Here is a 10,056-nt window from a genome sequence, read left to right on the forward strand (position 1 = left end):
GACAGATTCCTCCGGACGTGGCAGGTGACACAAGACGTGACACGACTCTGACACTAATAGGCACAAGAACAAGAACAGCATGGAATACAGAGACAGGTAACAAAGCACGGGTAACAACTGGAATGGGAAACACTAAGGGACCATTTGCAAGACAGACTGGGAAAACTAACACCGCTCAGGCAAGGATCAGAATGCCTGGAGCCTTCCTATAGACCAGGAAACCGTGGCAGCTGATGATGATGACGATTTCCTTTGTGTTGGCCCTTTAAGGCCGGGCACGAGTGTGCGCACGCACCCTTTGGGTCACAGCAGACCGGAGCGGAAGTGAGCGCTGGCATCTCCTAGGAAGGAGATGGGGACCAGTGCTCACGGATCCATGGCTGCGGGCGTCTGGAGGTGAGCAAACCTGACAGCCCGTGGCCATAAACGCTACACCTTGACTATAAAAAATGTTTTATCTGAAGTATATATTTTAACTGATCTGAAAATACAGTGAAATTCCGTTAATTTATAATTTGTTAATCCAAATAGTCTAATAATCGAGCACTAGATTCCAGTCTCATGATCCAGCACCAGATCCCATTGATGGTTGGTTACAGGAATTTTGCTGTATTTGAGTGTGCAGTATTACCTTGGGAGCCACAGCAATCAGTGTAATCTGTTGGGGAAACCAGCAGAAAGTGCTAAATTCCCCTGCAGCACCACCCAGGAAAGACTAAGCATTACACAGTGCCTATTGGCTTTGTATATTTAGAACACTGAGTGTTGTGATGGTTTTTGGACATTTCATGATTGATTCCATTATCTGGTTGTGTTCTCTCTTCAGCTTACCCCAGCACTACGGAGGAGAGAAATATACAACGTCTCATCTACTTCATGAAATTTCTCCCGTCAGCAATCTTCAAGATGGGGTCAGCTATCATACTGTCTATTATCATGTCTTTTAAAAACATTGATCAATGTTCTATCTATAGATGTAAAGTTATTAGAAGAATATCTTAATAGACAATTGACTGATTCTTTTCTTGTCCTTGCGCCCAGGGTTGTAGGATTAATCGCCTTTTCCTGGGGTCAAGAAGGAATTTTCCCCTGTGGCATGAATTGGTCGTATGTGTCCAGGGTATTTCGCATTCTTCTGGATAAACAACTTTAAAGGGGTTTCCCGACATCGTTTTTTAAATTTAATAAACATTTATATCTGTTACTTCTGTTCAACCTATGTTCTGCCACCTGTTTTTATGGCTCAATTTCTTCATTCTACTCTCCCTGAGGATATTTTCCAGTTTGTTTACACCGCATTTTGCTGTGACCGGCCGTTTCCTGTTGTGAATAAAGACTACAAATCCCATGGATCAAAGCGCCTGTTTCCTCCCCACTGAAGATCCTGTGTCTCCCCCTGTGTTCAGCACCGCAGCATACAACAGCGCTGAACACAGGGAAAGCATGTCAGAGTGTCTCCCTGCTCTGCCACGGTGTCGCTCTGCCCCCGAGTCTCTCCCTGTGTTCAGCGCCACAGCATACAACGGCGCTGAACACAGGGAGAGCATGCCAGAGTGTCTACTCGGTCTGCCACTGTGTCGCTCTGCCCCTTTGTCTACCTGCTCTGCCCCCGAGTCTCTCCCTGTGTTCAGCGCCGAAGCATACAACGGCGCTGAACACAGGGAGAGCACGCCAGAGTGTCTCCCCGCTCTGCCACTGTGTCGCTCTGCCCCTTTGCCTCCCTGCTCTGCCCTAGAGTCTCTCCCTGTCTTCAGCGCCGCAGCATACAACGGCGCTGAACACAGGGACAGCGTGCCGGGTGCCGGAGTTTACTGAACCCTGGGATAGTGCATCCGTGTTGGACACTAAGTGTGTATTAACCACGCATGCTCTGAATAGGAGTAAGAAAACATTAACATTAACACAGTGTATAGTTACGTCATTTATGACGTGACCGTACACTCAGACTGCCGGAAAACGGAAGTTCGAGCTCATGGACGGGGCTGAGGCGGAAGTTAGGATTTCAGGTTAGCGAGGCATCACGTGATAGAATATGAGATACACCACTAGGAACATCTTTTCAAACGCAAGTACATTGCAAAAAGCTTAGGTTTGACATATTTAGTTTAACAGGATTGGATTAATTGGTTCCGGAAAACCCCTTTAATTATAGGAAGTGCCAGAGTAGTGATAGTAATAATAAGAATAATATAATAAGGGTAATGATAATAATTGTTAGAAATAAATGATCAATTATAGTTATAACTTTGTGTCGTCTCCTTTAATTACTCAAAATATCCACATATTTGTTATAATCCTCATTTCCACTGGTTCAAGATCCATATCCCCTGTATAGACCTAAATGATACAATTCTGACTGCCTTCAGCCACCACTAGGTGGAACTTACTTTCTATGAATTTATACAATTCCCATTGAACTCAATAATAAATACATTTGTAGTAAACTCTTATGCCTCATGCACACGACAGTTGTGCCACTTGCGACGTTTTTGACAGCATCCGAGTGGCACCCGATAGTCCTATCTTTCCTTGGATCACTGACGGGACTCGGACGGCACACACGGTCACGTGCATGAGGCGTTAAAGAGGCTCTGTCACCAGATTTTGCAACCCCTATCTGCTATTGCAGCAGATAGGCGCTGCAATGTAGATTACAGTAACGTTTTTATTTTTAAAAAACGAGCATTTTTGGCCAAGTTATGACCATTTTTGTAGTTATGCAAATGAGGCTTGCAAAAGTCCAAGTGGGTGTGTTTAAAAGTAAAAGTCCAACTGGGCGTGTATTAGGTGCGTACATCGGGGCGTTTTTAATACTTTTACTAGCTGGGCGCTCTGACGAGAAGTATCATCCACTTCTCTTCAGAACGCCCAGCTTCTGCCAGATCACGCTGTGACGTCACTCACAGGTCCTGCATCGTGTCAGACGAGCGAGGACACATCGGCACCAGAGGCTTCAGTTGATTCTGCAGCAGCATCGGCGTTAGCAAGTAAGTCGATGTAAGTCAAAAACAATCCCCTCTCCCAATGTAACCCTGGATATTCAGATGCTGAAACCCTATATAATCATCTACAATCAGTACAGGAATCTCTCTTTGCATCTTCTATAGATATAATAGGAGTTTTGCAGCAGACCCTCTCATATTGTATACTGAGGATTCCATGCTGCATTATTCCAGGAAAGAGGCAAAACAAGTTTATGAATTATATTAATAAATATCAATACTGGTTCAGTCCTGCATAATACTCATTTCTAGATATTACTGGACATATATTATAAAGGTGTTCTATACTGGCTTGACTTGTGGCTGCAATAAATGAGCGTGCCCTTCAGGGTTTCATATAGGGGGCTCCTTGAATGAACTATGCAGAAAGAAGAGAAGTCAATTAGTACAGGATATAGGAGTGTTTAGACAGAATACCCCCTTCCACTAGTGATGTCACACCATAAGCCACACCTCTTACACATATAAAAACATATATAAATGTATGTTATTGTCCAAGAACCATCAGAGCTACATCACATGTATCTTTAAGAAAGAAAATAAAAAACCACGGCGCCACATGGTGCAGATCACAAGGATAATATAGGTGGATGAACAGTGGTAGTGCTTGTGCTCACCTATTAAAGAGGCTCTGTCACCAGATTTTGCAACCCCTATCTGCTATTGCAGCAGATAGGCGCTGCAATGTAGATTACAGTAACGTTTTTATTTTGGCCAAGTTATGACCATTTTTGTATTTATGCAAATGAGGCTTGCAAAAGTCCAAGTGGGCGTGTTTAAAGTAAAAGTCCAAGTGGGCGTGTATTATGTGCGTACATCGGGGCGTTTTTACTACTTTTACTAGCTGGGCGTTCTGACGAGAAGTATCATCCACTTCTCTTCAGAACGCCCAGCTTCTGGCAGTGCAGACACAGCCGTGTTCTCGAGAGATCACGCTGTGTCGTCACTCACAGGTCCTGCATCGTGTCGGACGAGCGAGGACACATCGGCACCAGAGGCTACAGTTGATTCTGCAGCAGCATCGGCGTTTGCAGGTAAGTCGATGTAACTACTTACCTGCAAACGCTGATGCTGCTATGAAATGAAATGTATGAAATGAAGACTACTGCACCAACTCACTTTGCATGAAATATAGGCTGATCCTTCCCCCCCAAGGAGCAGCCTCCCCTACACACTGGACTCTTGTGTCTAATAGAGAATCTAGCCCTGCATCTACCCCATACATGTAAGCTACCTCAACTGTAGAGATGTTTTAAATAATAATGGAATTAATAAATTAGAAAATGAAAAATAACTGATGTGATTATATCCTATGCAGAAAGAAAAAGGTTCCACAAGAAGTTCTTTTGTTGCAAGTAACACTGAAAAGTGATACTGGTATTACATGTGCACTAAGTGGTTATTTTACGCCTCTTGTTTGATGTTTTTTTTAAAGGAACAATGAACCTAGAACTGAATAATAAAGGTTAACGGTAGAAAAGGCCACAGTGTTTGTCAGTCCTGAAGCAAACAGAAATGTAGAAATGTTACAGAGAAGACGAGTTCATTTCCTAATGATCTCGTCCATTTTTGGCTGAGATGTAGGGCTTATTATGACGTGTGTGTGTGTGTGTGTTTGTTTGTGTGTGTCTGTGTGTGTGTGTGTGTGTGTGTGTGTGTGTGTGTTCCTTCTGCAGCCAGTTGCCTTGTAGCCAGAGATAGGTCTAGTTCACATACGGAAGATTCTTTATAAATTTCTCATAGTTTGGATTCTCATATGAGACAGAACAGGATAAAAGGTGGGTTAATAAAGGGTTTGTCTCACAAAACAACCTATTTTCAGATTAAAGTTCCAGCTTCTCACACCACAGCAAACAGCTGTCATTGCCAGCGGAAGTTACTATCAGATATACTTTTGTAGAATCAAATGAATAGATACGGTAAAATATAGTACATTGCCTACTCAAGTTTGCCAGAGCTAGAACCTGTATTTGTTAGCAGCTTACGCCTATGGATCATAGAGGGCCTCAACAGTGATGCTGCAGGAGAACGCTGAGGCCAGGGATTGGCTCCACACATCATCACTGCAGGACAAGATAACGAAGACTGTATGCCATACAGAGGGATATGTTTTCACCTTCTGTTAGAGGCATACGTTGGGAGTCCTCCCAACGTTTACCTCAGACAGAAGGCCAAAACGCGATGTGAAGAGGGCCTTATTTACTATTCAGGCTGGCAAGATGACTGGCTTGTTCAGATGTGACCGGCGGAATTTGGGCCAAGGACCCCTCCTTGATACAAGGGCTATTCTGCCTTGGGTCAGGTAGGCCTCAAGATGGTGACTGCTACTGAGTGCTCTGGGCTACCTTGTGTTGGTGGTTGCTGACATTATAAGCCTCCATGTGGACTAACTTTCCCCATAGTCATATACTATTCTGGCCACTATCGGTCACCTCTTATAGCTGTCTTGGGCCACCCTTCTTTTATGTTCCCGTACTTGACCACCCAGCCGAACTATCAGTACAGTTGGACCGCACACAACACCCTGCTCGATCTTCACGACCTGTTGCCACCCCATGTCCAACGATGTGATATTGTCCTCACGAGTCAAACTCTTGCTCCGCAGTTCCAGGTCCTCAATAGTTGGTGATACAATTAATCTTTCCAACTCCACAGCAGCGGTTATCTCTTTCCCTCTCACAACAGCACCTCTCCTCTCTATAGCACGCATTAGTTCTGGTCACTCCAAGCTTCCTACTAACATATACATTATAGATAAAGCAACGTTTTTTACTTTAATCGCTGCCCCCAGGTGTGATGACGCATGCTACTTCACCTTTTATTTTTGGAATTCTGTCCCCAGATGTTATAGATACACAACCTGATGTTCAGTTTTGCTTAAATGCTTTAGCAATATCATATTTAGTGAAAACTATGAGGGGAAATTAATTGGGTTAGGCTTATTGGCCATGACATTGAGTTCTGTATTTAGTCGGGTATCATGAAAACATTTCCGTTGATTTTTAATAATTGTCCGACTTTAGTATAAATATTTCCAGATGTCCTAAAGCTCTTGTTGTGTATATCCCAACAGGTTTTCTGCTGTAGAAAGTAGGCATAATATATATCTTATCTGAAAATAAGACATTTCAACCATTGAAATATATGGACACCGGTTCCGATGTAGCTAATCGCAATGTTTTAGAGGCAGTGAAGCAAATTTCAATGTTATAAAGTAAGGTTACACACCCAGTGCACAGAATTCCAATTGGATGTTGAGGAGTGGCTTTTGTCTAAGGTGTATTGAAAGATGTTTCCTTTCGACTCCCTCATACGAAAAACTCCTTCAATAACAAAATCCTCATTGTCCCAACCAAACCAAAGTATTCTATAAATAACTCTATATGCATGAAACTGAGCTACTATCTATCCATCCATCCATCCATCCATCCATACCTATCATCTATTATCTATCTAATCTATCCACATGAATCCGACATGGTTCTACTCAAAAATAAGAATTCAAAAGAAAAAGTTAGTCAGCACCTCCTAAGTAATTGACAGGTGCAAATCTGCTGTAAATGAAATGCAATAGAAAATAAACATAAATATGCACTCTGGTGCAACAATGAGAATAGATGCCATGTCAATCATAAGCTTTCCATATTCTAAATTCACTTGTGTAATGGGAGTCAGATTCCAATTTCTTCTATGGGGGCCCCATTGTTTCTTGTTACACCTCTGCTCTGCATTACCTATAAATCATAAAAATCACCATCATTCTTAGTGACATATAAGAGATAAACCATGATAAACTAGCAGATGGAATTTAAAGTTGATAAATGTAGGTATGGCTCTCAGTTCGCAGTTCCATCATATTTAATGGTAAGAATAGCACAGCCACAGTGGAACCCAATAGACCCCATTATAAGTCAATGGGATCCATCAGGCGCTGTTGGTGTTCGTCATGTGACGGCTCCGGCTTGAGAAAGACGCTGCACACACAATGGGTCGAAACGTTGCTGTTTTTTTACTTGACGTTTGATGAATAAGTAAACCTTTATTTGACATCGGAGATGTGTGCGGTTGTCCGACCATTGGTGAGAGGATCCGACACTCCATCGTTTTCGGTTTTCTGCTTCTATGATGAAGCAGAAAAGCGGAAATCTTGATGGTAGTGTGAACTCAGCCTTATGTAGTTTAGCTGTAATGATAGCATTGCCTCTGTCTTCTCTAGAGTAGAAAAAAAGGCAGTTTATAAAATATAAGTATTGTCAAAATTGCCTTTATCATCCCCTGTTGTTTGTCATGTTAAGCTTCACAAATTTGGATAACAATTGTAAGTGCATTAAGACCATGGAAAACAAAGCAGCAATTTCAAATGACAAAATATTGGCCGTACATAAATTACTTGTAAGACCATGCCTTGAAGAAGGGGTACAGTTTTGTCCTTCATGCTACAAGAAGATTTAAATTGTTTAAAGCCAGGCATATGTGCACAAAGCCAACCCAAAGCAAGAAGCAAAATCTGAAAACACATGGTGACTAGAGGCCCCAAGTGAACAACAAAATGGTTTTTAAAATTTAAATAATATTAAAGGTAGTCATGTTGTTGCCAGAAGCGTAACTTGAGGCCACAATGTGAAATCTGTAACAGGACCCCCGTCCCATCTACAATGAACCACTTAACACACTGGTGTCTTCCTTGGGCACACTTGGGCACATGGGCCAAGTGTGACTGCTACCACTGCACCTCCTATATTTACACCCCTGGATACTGTCAATTAAACAGACCACTAATCACATCTGTGAATCACCAAGAACTACGCTGAAATCTGTGACACAAACATAAAAATAGAATTTTGTCACATTCGAGAAACATGCTCAATATGAAGTCCAAGGGATCTTGGCTGCAATAGTTTCCAAAACTTTTAATCCACTCAAATGTTAGAGAGCGCTATTCAATAGCAACCAATCATTAAACAGTATTTATCCTGAGGAATACTGACAACAAGGCACCAATCCAAGCTTTCACTGTCTATTCAGAACTGTTTGTGAGAAATCCGAAGCTTGGAAAATTTTTCCAAAAAAATAAGTCATTGCTGGCATTTCTTACTGGAATTTCATAATTCAAGGAAATGACAAAATAAATTTGATAAATCTAGGTGGTTGAGATTATGTTTTTTTTTAATCTTTAAAAACTATGAAATGTGTCATAGTCTAGCTCAATTGCTTCAAGCATTGATCACAGAGTTGTGACAATCAATGTGACGAGATTTCAGCAATTGCTCTCAGAGTACAGGTAACACAACATTAAAAGGGAGGTCTACTTTCACAGTCAATTTGTTGCCGATTCTCTGGCATATATGGACAGTAACATCAGGAGCTTCCATGGGCACAGTGCTTCAGTTAGCGCTCTGCCCGGGAACTCAGGCGACGTATTACACTGTATGTCTATACAGTGGGATACGTCGCTACCTTCCATTAGGCGTATACATTGGGACTCCTCCCAATGTATACCTCCGACAGATGGAAAAAATGCTATGCTAACCAGGCCTTAGAAGGGTCCCTGGACAATAAGCTGATCACAAAGTGTCCCCATTCTGGGGCGCCAAGCAATTAGATGTAATTCATGGGGCAACCTGGCAGTAAGTGTTTAATTAACCTGCAGTGCCACCACAGGGGAAATTAAGCATTGCACAGCTGAACAGCGTGCTGGCGTGGTCTTTTGGCTGCATAGCTGCCAACCCACCGATGCCCCTTGAGGTTTTACCCTGAAAGCTGTAGAATGACTCTAAAGAGCTGTATATCTGTGTGTCAACATGACCAAGACAGATTTATATCTGTTGGAAGTAAATTATAAAAGTTCCTATGGAATTACAGCAAGCAGAGATCTTGAAAACTGTGAGGAATAATTGCGGAAAGTATATAAAATATACATAACTTGTATAACTTTTTATTATAAAAAGGAGTAAGATTTATTTGCTGAAACCGTAATAAACGTTAACATTTTAAAGTCTGACACAGCAGCTTTGTTCATATCTGCATTGGAGGCTCCGTTAGGGGCCTCCTTCACAGATTCTGTAATTTTTGTTCGGGAAACGGACGAACACCAAGACAGAAATGGGATGGAACCCATTATGGTCAGTTCACACTAATTTTGACGTGGAAACCGGTTCGGAATCAGAGTAAAAAAATGCTCCAAATTACAGGCGCATTTTTTTGCCCAGCCTGCTTTTAGCTGTTCGCGGAATCAAAAGTGGCATGCTCTTTCTTCGAGCGGTTTCCGCCTCTGACCTCGCATTAAAATCAATGGGAGGCAGAAAAAGCCTGCGGTGCGTGCTCCTTGTGAGCATTTTTTGCAGTGATTTTTGCTTGCGGTCTTTGCTTTAGATTCAACAGCCACAGGCAAAAAAAACGCTGCAAAAAACACGGAAAAGAGTCCAAAAATGCTGGCAATTAAAGTCTGCCTCAAAATGAATTTTGAGGCAGATTCTTTCTGCCTGTCAAAAATCTCGGTGTGAAGTAGGCCTTAAAGTCAATGCGACGGATCCAGCAGCTTCAGTTTCTCCGCTCCTATGGCGGAGCAGAACAATGCAGATGTGAACATAGCCTATAGGGAATTGTTTCTTATGCAATTTTCTCTAATATATTTATGTAATTTTTACATATTATAATATAATGTAGTCCTTAAAACAGTACTTATGCTTTATTACTTTTTTTCTTGCTTGAAAATAGCTTTTTAAACTTTTACAATTTTCTTAATCTTCTCTAAATGCAGTCACAATGAGGCACTTTGAGTCCAGCAATCATAAATATTAGTTAGGATGACCCAATGGCTTTCCCTACTGTAAGTCGGTGATAAGTCCTTTAGCTGTATGGTTGTATGGCACTTGTTTAATATTCATTCATTCTATTTTCATTCTAATACATGGTAATTGTAGCTATCTCCCAGTTACATTTGCACTTTTTTCAACCTGAAATAGGACAGACAACCAGTCCTGCTACTTGCCTCTTGATCTGGGTGGGGTAAGGATAATGCAGGGACATGAACATGATGAAGGCCTTGTCAGTT

Source organism: Rhinoderma darwinii, chromosome 9 (genome assembly GCF_050947455.1).
Source record: "Rhinoderma darwinii isolate aRhiDar2 chromosome 9, aRhiDar2.hap1, whole genome shotgun sequence".
Lineage (NCBI taxonomy): Eukaryota > Metazoa > Chordata > Amphibia > Anura > Rhinodermatidae > Rhinoderma > Rhinoderma darwinii.